The sequence below is a fragment of the Manis javanica genome, chromosome 12 (genome assembly GCF_040802235.1).
Source record: "Manis javanica isolate MJ-LG chromosome 12, MJ_LKY, whole genome shotgun sequence".
NCBI lineage: Eukaryota > Metazoa > Chordata > Mammalia > Pholidota > Manidae > Manis > Manis javanica.
In genome coordinates this window covers 72,760,384-72,776,885 of record NC_133167.1, presented here as the reverse complement: position 1 = coordinate 72,776,885, position 16,502 = coordinate 72,760,384, and the positions used below count along the sequence as shown (strand labels likewise).

Below are 16,502 nucleotides of genomic sequence, written 5' to 3'. Positions count from 1 at the left end.
GGTATTAGTAAAATGTTCGATTTCTCTCAAGGCATAACAGACTTATTCACTGCTTCTGGCACCCTCAGAAGCAGCTGTGTTCCTGGAACCACTGAATCGGTTAGGAAAAAACACAGTTGTGATAATGTGGGGAAGAAAGGAATAGTGCCCTAGCAACCTCTCCCAAACCCCCTTTCCCAGATCCCCTGGAGAAGCAGAGGAATCTACCCTCCCTTGCCCGCCTCATGTTGAGTGTGAGCACCCATTCTTGAAGGCATGTAAGCCAGCCCCTCGTGCCTTTACCTCCCATTTTAGGCAGCCAATGTTTCCACAGCCCACTCCAATTTTCTATTAAACCATTGCTCTGAGAGTGACATGCAACACTGTACATCCGTCTGATGGGATGTTTCTTGGCCTTCCGTGGAACACCATGGTCTGTAAAGGGTGTCCGCTGGTCAGAGATGTAACTTGGTTGTCCTAACTGGTACAGAGTCTTCAGTTCCAAACCTTAAATGGTATCTTCAGCATTTGCATCTACCACTGGGTATGCAAAGCGGAGTCCAGAAGAAGTGTCTATTCTGCTAACGACCCACGTACAGCCTCCAAGAGGTACTAGTGTTGATCCAATGTAACCCACTGGCCAGCTATGTGGAGGGCGTGGCCACTGGAGAACTTTCCCCACAGCCAAATGCAGTCTCTGTTCTTTAGCTGACAGTCAGAACAGGATTTGCTGGCATTCTGTGCCTCACAGGGTGCAAGAGGAGCACATGTGTAGACTCAGCCTGTGTGTGCGCTGCTGCAGTTTCCCATGGACCCCGGCAGCCATGTCCAAGGGCAGCACCAGCAGGCCCACCTGGTGGCTTGAATCACCTCCCATTCCTCGACAGGCTTCTTCTGATGCAAACCAACATGGCCTGCATTAACGTGCCCCTCACATTCCCAGGGCAATCAAAATCCATAAGGCTGTCGCCCACACGGGCATTCTTTTCATAGTCCAGTTTCCCATTTCCCATCTTCCTGACCACACAGCCAGGCCAGTGGCCGCAGTCCCAGGTCATAAGAACCCCAGCACGAGGGGCTTTCCTCACTGCTCCATTCTGCCGTCACTGCCCAGAAAAGGGCATGGAATTCAGCCCACTGAAATCATTTGTTTCTCCTTCCTCCAGGCCAGCCTTGCCATCCTCTGGTATTACTGCAGCAGCTCCCCAACCAGGATACTGTCCATGCCTCCTGGAACTGCCAACTGTAACCAAGCAGCTCTTTGTCGTTAGCTGAGAGCTGTTCCTAGGACACTGTCCATGCAGCTCCCCAGGGGCTCCAGCATCGGTCCCAGAGGAAATGAGGCTGCCTGCTCACGGATTCGTGTAGGCCTCCTTGCATCCCCCCAGCAGCCTGCCCCTGTATGAACCATATCCATTTGATTAGGGGACTCTTCGGGGTTCTGCCTTCCCTATTACGGTGTTTCTCTGACATCACCCAACACATTATGGGTATCTCAGGTTTCAAAATTATTTTATGTACTTCGGTCACTGAGGCAGTCTTGATTAATTCCCAACAGTATGTTAATAATTGTCTTTCAAGTGGTGTGTACCAGGCAGCAGCATGGGGGAATTTTCTGGTCCAAAATCCCAAGGGTCACAGCTGGGAGGTGCTCATTTTCTTTTTTTTGCCACAAGCTCCAGTCTGCATGGGTGTGGGGGACAGACACTTCCAAAATCATGTCTGAGTGGGGGTCACAATGGCCAGATGCTGTCAAGCGCACAGCTGCCGTGTGTAATTCTGATGTGGCCCGCTTCTGTTCAGGACCCCACTCAGATGCAGCTTTCTTTCATGCAGTCTTACAGACAGGAGCTACAAATGGTTCCTGGTGTGGAATATGAGTCCTCCAAAATCCAAATAAACCAAAAAAGTGCTGGGCTTCTTGTTTGGACCTGGTGGGAGAGTGACAGCAGTTTACTGATAGTCACACTTGTGGAATACCCCGGGTGGTTTCTGCCCGCATTATTCCTACAAATTTCACTGAACAGGACCTTGGACCTTCACTAGATTTATTAACCAGCCCTGGTTGGTCACATATGTCCTTGTTGCATTCAAATCATTCCTGGCCAGCTCCTCTGTTTCTGGTATTAATAATGTCACCAACATCGTGTATTATTACACTCGAGCATTGCACCGAGTCCAAATCCTTCCTGACCACATAGTGACAATAAGCCGGGGAGCTCAGATCCCCGCCTAGCCCAGCAGATGCAAAGTGGGGTCCTTCCCACCTGAAGGCAAACTGGGCTTGGCTCTTTTCAGGAATTGAGACAGAGAAGAGAGCATTTGCAAGGTCCATCCAGGAGTACCAGCCTCCTTCAACCTGCTATACGTTCTATATGGCTGATATCATGCCTGGAACTGCTGGGACTATGGGTAGTACCCACATTACCTAAGCTTGAAGAGTCTCTATGTCCCATCCACCTTTGCACAGGCCACACAGGACTACTGTACAGCAAATCTGTGGACACCAGCACTCCAGCTTCCAGCATGTCACTCCTAAGAACGGTGATATGTTTGTCAAGTTATCTGCCTCTGTGGGTTCGCACAGTTCCAGCCATTCCCCATTTAGAATGTCCAACTAAACAGGCCTGAGGACGGGCTTACATACCTTCTGTTTTACTGTATTAGGCAGGGGAAGCCAACCCCAGTCACACATAATATCCACCCCAATAATATTTTCACGTAAAAGGGATGCAGCCACCTCAAGCAACACCTGCTCAAACACCCAATTTTCATCCAAACTTCCACCTCAATACCATCAGCCACTGCATCTCCATATACTCCCAATCTAACCTTAGCCCCTGCTAAGACTTCACCAAGAGGTTTTGGATTTACAGTGCATTGGGCTCCTGAACCAAGGACTCCCAGGGCCATTTTACTCCTCCCCCTGGCCACTTTTCTCACACATACCCGAATGGTCTCAGGGACAGGCTGGGGTGTGGCTTCGGGACGAGCTCTGTTACACATAGAATCCTGTTGGCTCCACAGAGTGGAAGCTCTCTCCGACAGAGAGACATACTCATCTCCCTGATGTTGCTGAGGACTTCACTGTATAGTCATGTTTGACTCTATCATTGGCTGATTCAACCTCCGGCCTCTGCCATCAGATGGGGTCCAAAACTCTCTCATTAACATGACAAGACACCCACTTCTCCTTTAAGGCTCTGCAGTGTTTTCAGGAATTGTGTAAGAGGAAGAAATATACCCAGCAATTATATATTTGGGTTACTGAATGTCCAAGTATGTATGTTGTATAGTTCACTATATCACAAAATTCAAAATAATGTTCATTACTTGTGCTATGCTCACTGCTGTGCCAGGCCCTGGGAGTACAATCACGCAAGACCAGTCTTCAGCATGCAAGGAAGACCAAAGTTAACAAAGTGAGAAAAAAGATAAACAAACAAGAAAAGATCCAATTGTAACCAGTTTCATTAAGTCACTAAACAGGGCACTGAGGTAGCAGTTCCTGATGGGAAGGAGGACCAGGCAAAAGGAAGTCATTTCCAGGAGGTCACATATAGGCTGGGACCAGAAAGGGGAATTTCAACAATACAATAAAAAGGTCATGCGTCATGATCAAGTAGGATTTACTCTGGGGATGCAAGGATAGTTCAATATCCACAACTAATGAATTTGACACATCACAGTAACAAAATGAAGGATGAAAATATGATCACCTCAACAGATGCAGAAAAACTTTTGACAAAATTCAACATCCATTTATGATAAAAATTTGAAACAAAGTGGGTATAAAGAGAACACACCTAAACATAAAAACAGACATATATGACAAACCCAGAGCTATCATACTCGACAGTGCAAAATTGAAGGCTTTTCTCTGAGAACAGGAACAAGTCAAGGATGCCCTCTCTTGCCACTTTTGTTCAGCATTATACTCAAAGTCCTACCCATAGCAATTAGCCAAGAAAAATAAAAGATATCCAAATTGGAAAGGAAGTAGTAAATCTGTCACTGTCTGCAGATGGCTTCATGCTATATGTAGAAAACTCCAAAGCATTCATCAAAAATCTATTAGAAGTAATAGATGAATTCAATCAAGGTGCAGGATACAAAATCAATATTCAAAAGTCTGTTGTGTTTCTATACACTAAGAATGAATGCAAGAAAAAGAAATTATAAAATCATTCCTACTTACAAATGCAGCAGAAAGAATAAAATACCTAGGAATCTATTTAACCACAGAAGTAAAATAACTATATGCTCAAAACCATAAAGCACCGATGAAAGAAACAGAAGTACAAAAATAAGTGGAAAGATAAACCATGCTCATGGATTGGAAGAATTAGTATTGTGAAAACGTCCACACTATAGAAAACAAACTACAGATTCAATGCAATCTCTGTCAAAGTACTCATAGCACAAGAAGATATTACAATGCTATGAGCTACATTACCTATGCTATATTTCCATTCTTGTGACTAAATTATTTTATAATTTGAAGAATGTACCAAGTTATCCCCTTCACCAACAAAAAGAGAATATAAAGAAGGTAATAATCCTGAAGAAAAAAAATCCCTAAACATTATGGTACTGGCACAAAAACAGATCCTTACATCAATGGAACAAAATATAGAGCACAGAATTAAATTCACACTTACATGGTCAGTTAGTCTACGACAAAGGAGGTAAGAATATATAATGGTTTTGAAAAAGTCTCTTCAATAAATGGTGTGGTTATGTTGGACAGCTACATAAAAGGAGGACCACTTTCCTAAAACACATCCAAAAAGAAACTCAAAATGAATTTAAGACTTAAATGTAACACCTGATCCCACAAAACTCCAAGAAGAATATAGGGGAAGCAAACTCTTTGACTCTGCTCTCAGCAACATTTTTTTTTAATCTCTCTCCCGAGTCGATGACAATAAAAGCTAAAATAAACAAATGGGACTACATCCAACTAAAATGCTCTGTACTGTGAAGGACACCATCAACCATACAGAAGAATAATGTACTGGATGGTAGAAGATGTTCGCCCATGAAATATTCAATTTGGGGTTAACATACAAAACATATAAAGTACTCCTCCAACTACTATTGAAAAGACAATCCAATTAAAAAAATGGGCAGAGGACCTAAACAGGCATTTTTCCAAGGAAGAAATATAGATGGCCAACTGACACATGGAAAAAATCTCAGTATCACTAACCGTTTGAATTGCAAATCAAAACCACAATGAGATCTCAATTCAAATCTGTTAGAATGGAAGCTCAAATTGGAGACAAAAAGTAACTAGACAGGGATGTGAAGAAAAAGAAGCCCCTGATTGTTGGGAATGGGAATTGGCATATCCAATGTGAAGAACACTATGGAGGCTCCTCAAACAATTCAAAATAAAACTCCCATATATCCCAGCAATTTGGCTTTATGTATCTATCCCAAGAAAGTGAAAACACTAATTTGAAAAGACATATGCATCTCTATGTTCACTGCAGCATTATTTACAACAGACAAGATACAGAAGCAGCCTAAATGTCCGTAGATACATGAATGGATAAACAGTGAAACACACACACACACAAATACACACACACACAGTGGCACATCACTCAGCTTTAAGAACGAAAAAAAAATCCTGCCATCTGGGACAACATCAACAATATCAAGTCTCCTTCAGAGCACTTGCCCTTGACATGAGGTGCTGTGCACTGTTCTTGCGCTCTGTGATCTTCCTCCCCATAAAACACAACTCCAAGTAATTACAAGAAAATGTCACGTTAAATGCGACTGGGGAAAACTCTACAATATTAATGGCAAAGAATCTTGAAAATGGAAAAGATCATCCAAAGCAAAGAATGTCTCAGAAACAAACAACAACAAAACGCTAAGGAGACGAGATCACTGGATATAATGAGGTATCCTGAACTGGATCTTCGAGAAAGGGTCCAACTATGGAAATCTGAGGGAGAGAATGGATGGTGGATGGTGACAGTACACCATCACTGCTTGTAACTGTAACAACGAACTATAATGACGGTAGTAAGAGGGGAAGTGATCTGAGCAAACTGCAAAACCCAACTGTGTAACTCAAATTTTCTGTAAATCTAAAACTATCTTAAAATAAAAACGTACTAAAACACTTTTTATAGCTTAACACTTATTATCATCAAACTATCTGCTAGAAATTACTATTAATTTTGATTGTCAACTAGTTCTACTGCTTTGTTTTTTAAAGATACTTTTTATGTCACAGAGAAATATTTAACCCCGGAAGATACATAATTTCCAAACTATGTTACAGTTTTCACGTTTAATGGAGAATGCATGTACATATTTACTTATTATACATAATTTTATTTGGCAGGGTCTTTTTTAAGTCATTGTTTCACTGGTATGGCTGTGCCCTGGGGTCCCTCTGAAAAAATGTCTTCATAAATATATGTAGAGATTCAGGTACTATGGTGTGTATTTCACTTCATGGCTGAACATATTCAAAAGACTGCTTATAAGAACATAAAATAAAATGGTCTAGTGTGAAGGCTCACAAACTCCAAGAATACTTCTATATTTCAGCAGTATTGAAACAAAATCGAGTGTCTGTAACTCAAATACTCAGATTACAATAACGAGAACAGAATGTGTGACCATGAAGAGATTCTATGTTTCATCTCGATATTTTCTAATCACAAAGTGTCTAAAATATATTCAAACATCAGCTCGTAGGTGAAAGTGAGCAAACAGTGAAAAAAAAATCAAATTAGAACTGACAAACATTCCTGCAAATGATGGTAGGTGTTGGTACACTGTGTGCCAGACGTAAGTGATTCTTAAGCGATTACACAGAATCATTCAAAGCTACAACACTGGTATGCTCCACAATTTGATAAAACTTACATGGTGATGTAATTCTTTATAGCTAATGATGTAGGTCAACATGAAAAGCGATCTGCCGCTTTATGCTTACAATGCAAAAGGAATATATAACATGCCTAAGAAATAGGGTTAGATCTCAAGTAAAACCGAGAACATAAAACCCTAAGGGGTTTCCTACAATTTTGACTGCGTAAGAGAAGTAACCCCATGTGAATACGTCAGAGGACAAGCTATGTCTAAGGTAAAAACACTGCCATCACCACAGCAGCACAGCCCCCGAACAGCCCCAGAGGCTCGTCTAGCAGAGACGCACACCATCACCCCTCTCGGTCTACAATCACAGGCAATGCAAAAATAGGAAAGGAACATGGCATAGAGAAGACAACTGGCAAGCAGTGATCAGAAAGAATAATTTTTCCACTAGCCTCTGGGGATATCCTGCCAAGTGTTTCTATGCAGTTTTAGAAAGATTTTGCTTGAAATGTGGTTGGGACCACTCTGAACCACAGAGGTAGTTAAGGTAATAAACTAGGACAGGAGAGCAAAGAGCACCAATGGTGTGTCTCCTATGTATCAGGCCAAGGTGCAGGGTCTTTATTTCTACTACATCACTTCATCTCGACATGACTGATGTGACTTACTCAACAACTTCATACATGAGTAAAAAATTACTTCAGAATCACTTCCCTGAACATAAATGGAAGGATATAAATATTCTTAGAATTCCTGCCATCTTCACTCAAGTCTTTAGGCTCAGCACCTTTTTCATACGAACAGAAATAAACAGAGCACTAAAAGCTACTATTCCATTTCAAATACACCTCACTCACCTCTAAATGCCTAAATTCAGTGAAGCACCACCTCCACCTTGACAGCAGAGAGGGGAGCAGTTTCCCAGCAAGCTAACTGGCTGCCACCTCAGCAAGTCCAAGGGCCACTAAACGACACCAGCAACTGGTGTCCCCAAAAGGTGGCTCCCTTACCTGTGACTATCCATACTCTCTGGAGATGGGCAACCAGGCAGGGCCACGGGGGTGACATCAGCGCACAGGCACAAAGACCTATTGGGCCTGCACCTGCCTCGGCCCCCTCAGGCCAGCCAGGGTGCTCCCTGTGTGGGGCCCCACATCTAGCACCTGGTCAGCCTCTCTCTCTGTGAAGGGGGTCCCCTCACCTTGGAGCCTGGGTAACAGTAGTCAATCACCTCCTCTGCCAGGCCTAATGGATTTCACCACTCCTTACCACCGTGGCCTGCACCTTGCCTTGATTTCCCTCTTGCCTTCCCACTAAGTAAGAGTCGCCACAGAGCTCTGGACTTTTAGTGGGACCTTACCAGTGTGCTCCTACTTTACGCCTTTTGGGAGTTTTAACCTAGACTCTAGTTTTCTCTGCACAAGCTTTAGCAAGTACACTCGGGATCATTCCTTGAGAGCCCCCTGCCGGTCCGAAAAGTGCAGGGATCCTGTGACCTCTCGCTGCCAGAGCCTTGGTCGGAGTCACAAGCCTGTTTCGCTTCCCTGGGGCTGCAGGTAAGGAAATGCCATAGCCCTAGGATGGCTGTCTCTAAGGAAGGGAGATCAATAGAATAGAGCCATTTACTAGTTGGACTCAGACTTCAGCTTGACTATTTCACAAACTTCATTTACATTATACAGGAGAAAGTGGCTTAGTCCTAAGAGGACTGCTTTGAATGAGGGGCAGGGAAACTTTCTCCAAAGCCAGAGATAAAATTCACAGGCTGCCACAGACATTTATGGGGGGGGGGGGCGGTCTATCCTCTTCAAACACCAGTTTCTGCCACTGCCTGGGAATCATCATGCTAGTCAACCACTGTAAGAAATCTGATCTGTGAAAAAAGACTTCAGGAGTCATCTGCGACTCTCACATAGACAGCAGCCTAGCCTAGCTCACTGGATCGATGAGTCAGAGCCAAGATCCAAGGACCACTATCTACCAGTGCAGTCTGCCCTCGCAGTCTGCAGATTAGGACAGGAAAGTAGGAGATCAGCTCAGCCACTCCCCAACATTCCCATCCATCCAGAGGCGGGGGATCAAGGAGCAGCAGACACCAGGAAACCTTTCACATGAGACTTAAGACTGGTAGCCGACAATAATTGTCTTTTAGGTGGCTAACGGGTGCCCAGATACATTTTTCTGAGAGAAAAAGAACAGCATTTAGACAAGAATAAAAGTGAAGAATACATCTCCTACCTTGTGGTGGTCGGCATCGGGTTCTGTAAAATTGATGAAGTTAGAAGAGAGTCAGGAATGCCCCCTGCCTCACTCAGAGGCAGGGCACCCTGAAATAGCAGGCTGGAAGTCAGAGAGAGACAGAAAGAAAGACACTCCTCATGGATACCCAGTCGGGCTGTCGGGGTCTGATTCCAGGCACGCGGACCTTTGTGAAGCCGCTGAAGTGTAGCCTGAGCCTAGGCTCTCTCATTTGCCCACAGCCTTCCTCAGTCCCTCGCATCCAAGGAGATGCCTCTGAAGGGGAATCCTGGCCTCAACTCAGGTGACTTTCCCGGCTCCCAAGGGAGATGGGGGATCCACTGAGGGAGACGCAGGGGAACCTGTCACTCGAGACTTTGAGATCGGCAGCCGGGCTAGTCCCATTTAAGTGGCTGACGAGTGCCCGATGTTGTGTGCCTTAGACGGCTTCCTTCTATAAGGACAGTGAAAGAAAAGGTACGCTTGGATGGTGATACTCACCTCCAAAGTTATCCCGGACGAGCTCCCAAAAATGATGCAGCTTCTCACACCACAAGGGTATGAAACTAGAAATACATTATGCAAATAAGATGAAAAAGCCTACCATCACATGGAGGCTTAACAACATGCTCCTAATAACCAATGGATCAATGTGCAAATAAAAACAGAGATCAAGCAATATATGGAGACAAATAACAACAATAATTCAACAACGCAAACTCTGTGGGACACAGACAAGCCGGTGCTAAGAGGGAGGTATATCGCAATACAGGCCTACCTGAGGAAAGAACAACAATCCCATATGAGCAGTCTAAACTCACAGTTAACAAATCTAGAAAAAGAAGAACAAATGAGGCCCAAAGTCAGCAGAAGGAGGAACATAAGAAAGATGAGAGCAGGAATAAATACAATCGAGAAGAATAAAACAATACAAAGAATCAATGAAAGCAGGAGCTGGTTCTTTGAGAAAATAAACAAAGTAGATAAACCCCTAGCCAAACTAATCAAGAAAAAAAGAGAGTCTGCACACAGAAAACAGAAGCAGAAATGAAAAGAAAAAATCACTATGGACATCACAGAAATACAAAGAATTATTAGAGAATACTTTGAAAAATTATATGCTAACAAACTGGATAACCTAGAAGAAATGAACAACTTTCTAGAAAAATACAACCATCCAAGGCTATCCCAGAAAGAACAGAAAATCTGAAAAGACCAATTACTAGAAACAAAATTGAACTGGTAATCAAAAAACTACCTAAGAACAAAATCCCTGAACCAGATGGCTTCACCTCTGAATTTTATCAAACATTTAGTGAAGATCTAATTCCCATCCCCCTTAAACTTTTCCAAAAAGTAGAAGAGGAAGGAATACTTCCAAACTCATTCGATAATGCTGGCATCACCCTAATATACCACAAAAAAAGAAAATTAACGACCAATATCCCTGACGAACATACATGCAAAAATACTCAACAAAATATTAGCAAACAGAATTCAAAAATACATCAAAAAGGTCATTCATCATGAACAACTAGGATTTATTCAAGGGATGCAAGGATGGTACAGTATTAGAAAATCCATAAACATCACTCACCACATCAACAAAAAGGAGGACAAAAACCACATGATCATCTTCACAAATGCTGAAAAAACATTCAACAAAATTCAACATTCATTCATGATAAAAACTCTCAACAAAATGGGTATAGAGGGCAAGTACCTCAACATAATACAGGCCATTTATGACAAACCCACAGCCAACATCATACTTGACAGTGAGAAGCTGAAAGCATTTCCTCCAAGATCGGTAACAAGACAAGGTTGGCCACTCTCCCCACTTTTATTCAACACAGTTTGGGAGGTCCTAGCCACGGCAATCAGAGAACACAAAGAAATAAAAGGCATCCAGATGGGCAAGGAAGAAGTCAAACTCTTCCTGTTTACAGATGACATGATACTGTATATAAAAAACCCAAACGGATCCACTCCAAAACTACTAGAACTGATATCTGAATTCACCAAAGTTGCAGGAAACAATATTAATACACAGAAATCTGTTGCATTCCTGTACACTAACGATGAACTAGGAGAAAGAGAAATCAGGAAAACAATTCCATACACAATTGCATGACAAATAATAAACTACATAGGAATAAACCTAACCATGGAAGTGAAAGACCTGTACCCTGAAAACTACAAGACACTCTTGCAAGAAATTAAAGAGGACCCTAATAAATGGAAACTCATCCCATACTCTTGGGTAGGAAGAATTAATATTGTCATAATGGCCATCCTGCCTAAAATAATCTACAGATTCAATGAAATCACTTTCAAAATACCAACACCATTACTCAACAAACTGGAACAAATAGTTCAAAAATTCATATGGAACCACCAAAAGACCCAGACTAGCCAAAGCAATCCTGAGAAGGAAGAATAAAGCGGGGGATCTCCCTTCCCAACTTCAAGCTCTACTACAAACCACAGTAATCAAGACAATTTTGTACTGGCCCAGGAACAGACCCATAGACAGAATTGAGATTCCAGATATTAACTGAAGCATATACGGTCAATCTATATATGAGAAAGGAGCCATGGATACACAATGGGGAAATGACAGCCTCTTCAACAACTACTGTTGGCAAACTGGACACCTACATGTAAGAGAATGAAACTGGATTATTGTCTAACCCATATACAAAAAGTAAACTCAAATGGATTAAAGAAAGACCATAAAACTCTTAGAACAAAACATAGGAAAAAATCTCTTGGACATAAACAAGAGCAACTTTTTCATGAACATATCTCCCCAAGCAAGGGAAACAAAAGGAAAAATGAACAAGTGAGCCTGGGGAGAATGTAAATTAGTTCAACCATTGTGGAAAGCAGTATGGAGGTTCCTCAAAAAGCTCAAAATAGAAATACCATTTGAACCAGGAATTCCACTCCTAGGAATTTACCCTAGGAATGCAGCAGCCGAGTTTGAAAAAGACATATGCACCCCATTGTTTATTGCAGCACTATTTACAATAGCCAAGTGTCCATCCATAGATGAATGGACAAAGAAGATGTGGTACATATACACAATGCAATATTTTTCAGCCATAAGAAGAAAACAAATCCTACCATTTGCAACAACATAGATGGAACTAGAGGGTATTATGCTCAGTGAAATGAGCCAGGCAGACAAAGACAAGTACCAAATGATTTCACTCATCTGTGGAGTATAAGAACAAAGAAAAAGAAAACTGAAGGAGCAAAACAGCAGCACACTCACAGAACCCAAGAATGGGCTAACAGTTACCAAAGGGATGGGAACTGGGGAGGATTGGTGGGAAGGGAGGGATAGGGGGAAAAAAGGGGGCATTACTATTAACAGACATAATGTAGGGGGAATATGGGGAAGGCTGACAACACAAGACAAGTAGTGATTCTATAGCATTTATTACGCTGATGGACACTGACTGTAATAGGGTATGTGGGGGGGGACTTGCTGATGGGGGGAGTCTAGTAAACATAATGTTGCTCATGTAATTGTAGATTAATCATACAAAAAATAATAATAGTAATAACTTAATAAAACCTTTAAAGAAAAAGATTATCATTTAAATTTGAAGGAGGGATTAAACAATTTCCAGATAAGCAAAAGCTGAGAGAATTTAGCTCCCACCAACCATCTCTACAGTGTATTTTGAAGGGACTGCTATAGAAGGAAGTGTTTCTAAGGTTAAACAGCTGTCACCAGAGGTAACAAAAAGGGATAAAGAGTAGAGAATATCATACTTAATATATAAAGAATGAGGAGGAAAAGAACAACAACCTTTAGATTGTGTTTGTAATAGCACACATAAGTGAGTTAAGTTAGATTCTTAGTAAGGAAGGTACCCTTGAACCTTTCGTAACCACGCATCTAAACCTGCAATGGCAATAAGTACATACCTATCGATAATCACCCTAAATGTAAATGGTCTGAATGCACCAATGAATAGACATAGAGTCACTGAATGGATAAAAGAACAAGACCCATCTGTAGGCTGCCTACAAGAGACTCACTTCAAACCCAAACACATACACAGACTAAAACTGAAGGGATGGAAAAAGATATTTCACGCAACTAATAGGGAGAAAAAAGCAGGTGTGGCAGTACTTGTCTTGGACAAAATAGACTTTAAAGCAAAGAAAGTCACAAGAGACAAAGACAGACATGATATAATGATAAAGGGGTCAACCTGACAACAGGATATAACCATTATAAATATCTATGCACCCAACACCCGAGTACCTACATATGTGAAACAAATACTAACAGAATTAAAAGGTGAAATAGACTGCAATGCATTCGTTTAGGAGACTTAAACACTTCTCTCACTCCAAAGAACAGATGAACCAGACAGAAAATAAGTAAGGAGACAGAGGCATTGAACAACACGTTAGAACAGATGGACCTTACAGACATCTACAGAACTCTCCACTCAAAAGCAGCAGGATACACATTCTTCTCAAGTGCACATGGAACATTTTCAAGAACAGATCATATACTAGGGCACAAAAAGAGCCTCAGTAAATTCAAAAACATTGAAATTGTACCAACCAGCTTCTCAGACCACAAGGCTATGGAACTAGAAAGAAATTACACAAAGATGACAAAAAAGTCTACAATCACATGGAGGCTTAACAACATTCTCCTAAATAACCAATAGATCAATGATCAAATAAAAAGAGATCAAGCAATATATGGAAACAAATGACAACAATAATTCGACAACGCAAAATCTGTGGGACGCAGTAAAGGCGGTGCTAAGAGGGAAGTATATTGCAATACGGGCCCTACCTCAGGAAAGAACAACAATCCCATATGAACAGTCTAACCTCACAATTATCTAAACTACAAAAAGAAGAACAAATGAGGCCCAAAGTCAGCAGAAAGAGGGACATAATAAAGATTAGAGCAGAAATAAATAAAATCGAGAAGAATAAAACAATAGAGAGAATCAATGAAAGCAGGAGCTGGTTCTTCGAGAAAATAAACAAAAGAGATAAACCCCTATCCAGAGAGTCTACACACATAAACAGAATCAGAAATTAGAAAGGAAAAATCACTACTGACACCACAGAAATATGAAGATTTATTGGAGAATACTATGAAAAATTATATGGTAACAAACTGGACAACCTAGAAGAAATGGTCAACTTTTTAGAAAAATACAACCTTCCAAGGCTGACCCAGGAAGAAGCAGAACATCTGAACAGACCAATGACCAGCAAGGAAATTGAAGCGGTAACCCCAAATCAAAAGTACGACAGGTGGCTCACGAAACAAATTGTTCATTCTGAAGCTGCTGCCTCCGGCGGCCTCTCCCCCGCCGCCGCGCCACGGGTCCCACCCGCCCGTCAGCTCGCACGGCCCTCGAGGCCGCCGCCGAAACACTGCACACGCAAGACGCCCGCCGGCCTCCCCGTGTGCGCGGACCGGCCAGGCCCCTCCGCCTGCGGCCTCGGCCGGGCCCCGCGAGGACCGCACCCGCGTCGGCCGCCCGCCGAGCCACTCGCACAGCCGACTCCCTCACGGGTCCGCCGCGCTCGCAGGGGGAGGCAGGGGTCCCCACGCCCCGTCCGGGCCGCGCCGAGCCCCGCGGCCACTTACCTTCCGGCCCGTAGAGTTGTCGCTGTCGTCTTCACCCCTGAAGCGGGGCCCGCTCTGGACGCTCCGCTGCAGGTCCGCGGCGAAAACCGCCTCCCGGCCAGCTCTCCACGCCCTTGGCGAGACGGTCGGCGGGGGACAGGCGGCCCCACGCGCGGCGGCGGACGAGCTGCTCCTGCGCCTCTGCCCCGCGGCGGCGGCGGCGGCGGCGGCGGGGGCCAGGTCGCGCCGCCCGACGGCGCCAGGCTGGAGGTGGCGGAACTGGACGGGACGGCGGGCAGGATGCGCCAGGACAGGGACCGCAGACCTCAGCACGGACACAGCCGCGGGAGCAGCTACTCCAGACGACGCTCGCGACGCTACTGACTCCTGAATACGGCGGGGGCGGTGCCTGCAGCTACTGCGCACCCGCCGGAGTTACAGGTCTGCGCGCGCATGCTACAGGGATTTCACCTACATTCTCTCTGGTCCACACAAATACTTTACAAGGTAGATGATATTACACCCATTTTAAGGATGTAAACACTGATACTAAGATTAGAGGGTAACCTGATGAACTATATGAGTAAGTCTGTAGTTTAGTAGCTTTGTTCCAATGTTGATTTCTTAGTTTTGATAGATGTACTGTGATTTTATAAGATTTATAAGATACTAGTTTTAGGGGATTTTGGGCAAAAGGTATACAGGAATGTTGCACTATAACATTTCCATAAATCTAAAATTATTTCAAAATTAACAGTTTTTTAAATGATTTTAAGGGATTTGTTCAAAGTCACTTTTCCACTATAACTTGAAAAGCAATAATAGAAATATTAGATGTGTAGGCAGAGAAACAAGAGGACTGACTCCCTGGTTTAGAAGGAATAAAGGGCAAGTCAGTGCCGCAAACAGCAGAGGGAAGGTATGGAAAGTCGCTAGCTACAAAAGTAGACTCTGCTGTTCCAATTTGCTGAGGCATTGGGATGGAAGGCAGGAGAAGGGAGGGAGGGAACAGAAGGAAAGAAGGGGTGCTAGGAATACATTTGTTAGGAAAACTCACACTTGAATTCCTGCTGCTGTACCATTGTTCCTGCTGCAATTATTTCCCAAGGGGAGGCTGATTTGGAATTCTCACTGAAGGCAGTGGAAAATCAGTCAGCTAACGTGACCTGAAAAAACAAAACTTTGTATGTTCTTTTCCCCCCCAAATAGTTCCCCCTTACCAATTGGAAAAATAACATGCACATGCACGCACACACACACACAAGCATACAGATCCAATGAGATACAATTCATTCAAGGTCTTTCTATGAGGACATGTGAAATGCCGTAACTTTCAATCCTTATATCAGGCCAGAAACAGCAGAAGAGAGTTCTCACTATAGTTCTAAGGATTAAAAAATATTTAAGGTTTGGAAGAAGGAAATGTGAAACACATCCAGCCATGCCAGTGTGCACTAAAATAATATCAAAAAAGATATAAAGTAAAATTTCCTAAGCTTTGTAAGCTTGTCATAGTGCCAAACTGATGTTTTAAAAGATAAATGACATGTTTTAATGGGTTTTAGCCAAAAAACCAAAATGACATTACAGAATTTTAACCTGAATGCAATTTTAAGGCTGAGCCAGAATATGAAAATTGCTATGCTGTCTTTCCAAATATGAGTGTTCTAGCAAATTTTATTGTGATTAAAAAATGCATGACATAAAAATATCCTCATTGACAATTTTCAAGTATACACTCACTATTGCCAACTACATGCACATTGTTGTACAATCGATTTCTAGAACTCTTCCATCTTACGTGACTACA

The 16,502-nt window shown here is 42.8% G+C and overlaps 1 protein-coding gene across 1 annotated transcript in view; it reads right to left on the bottom strand.

The window, feature by feature from the left end:
• Window positions 1-14,841, bottom strand: part of LOC140845109 (bifunctional 3'-5' exonuclease/ATP-dependent helicase WRN-like) — a 290,063-nt gene extending 275,222 nt beyond the window's left edge. The window contains exon 1 of the mRNA XM_073218859.1: window positions 14,714-14,841. The gene's annotated coding sequence lies outside the window, so the exon portion shown is untranslated. The remainder of the gene's footprint in view (window positions 1-14,713) is intronic.
• Between the last annotated feature and the right edge of the window lie 1,661 nt (window positions 14,842-16,502).